We start from the raw sequence: 1,151 nt of genomic DNA, 5'->3' as shown, positions 1-1,151 counted from the left end.
TTACACTGATGACTTCTTCCCCAGGAATCTCCTCAGGGCACCCTTCACCGAGTTCCTCAGGCTATAGATCAGTGGGTTTAGCATAGGGTTGAAAAGGCTGTAAAACAGTGATAGAATCTTCCTTTGTTCCTGAGAATGGCTGGATTTAGGGGCCAGGTACATGACAATGGCACTGCCAAAGAAGAGCCCCACCACACAGAGGTGGGAGGAACAGGTAGAGAAGGCTTTCCTGCGACCCTCCTTGGACTGGATCCTCAGGATGGCCAACAGGTTGTCCATATAGGACACCAGCACCAAGCAGAGGGGCCCGACTAAAACAAACACAGAGCCCGCAAAGAGAACAATTTGGTTGAGTCTAGTGTCAGCACAGGTCAATCTGAATACTGACATGATTTGACAGAAAAAGTGGTTGATTTTTTGTGGCCCACAGAAGGGTAACCTCAGAATGAGAATAATATGGACCAGAGCTAAGAGGAAGCTGAATATCCAGCAAGCGGCAGCCAAGACAGTACATATCCTCCAGCTCATGACGACAGAGTAATGGAGGGGATGGCAGATTGCCACATACCGATCTTAGGACATTACTACCAAACTCATACACTCTGTGACAGCAAGTGCCAAATACAAAAATGTCTGAAGTAAGCATGGAGCAAAGGAGACGGTTTTCGTCTCCATTATAAGATTTGCCAGCATCTTGGGGACAATGCTTGAGGCATAGGACATGTCAACAATGGCCAGGTTTGAGAGGAAGAAGTACATGGGGGTGTGCAGTCTGGGGTCCAGCCAGATGAGCCCTAGGAATGAGTCCGTTCCCCATCACGGTGAGGCTATAGAATAGCAAGAAGAACACAAAGAGGAAAACTTCAAGTTTGGGGTCAACCTGGAATCCCAGCAGGATAACTTCTGTGATCCATGTCTAATTGCTTCCCATGTTCTTTTGGCAGATAGGTACAATGCTGCACTTAGCACGGGAACTTTGGAGCTGAGTGATAGAAAAGGAAAAAGGAAGGATACATTCATACAGAGTAAGACTTGACGCAAAGGCCGCAAGTCGGTAATTCATGGATCCAATCTAGGCCAAAGTCTGTGATACTGATCTGTACATTTGGCTTTTAGAGATACCTAATAAATTTAGTTATTGACCAATACTA

General features: G+C 46.2%; 1 pseudogene; it reads right to left on the bottom strand.

Moving 5' to 3' along the window:
* On the bottom strand, positions 1 to 931 carry LOC125081211 (olfactory receptor 2A12-like; annotated as a pseudogene).
* Between the last annotated feature and the right edge of the window lie 220 nt (positions 932 to 1,151).

Source organism: Lutra lutra, chromosome 11 (genome assembly GCF_902655055.1).
Source record: "Lutra lutra chromosome 11, mLutLut1.2, whole genome shotgun sequence".
In the NCBI taxonomy this organism is placed as follows: domain Eukaryota; kingdom Metazoa; phylum Chordata; class Mammalia; order Carnivora; family Mustelidae; genus Lutra; species Lutra lutra.
This window is presented reverse-complemented; position numbering and strand designations above follow the sequence as displayed.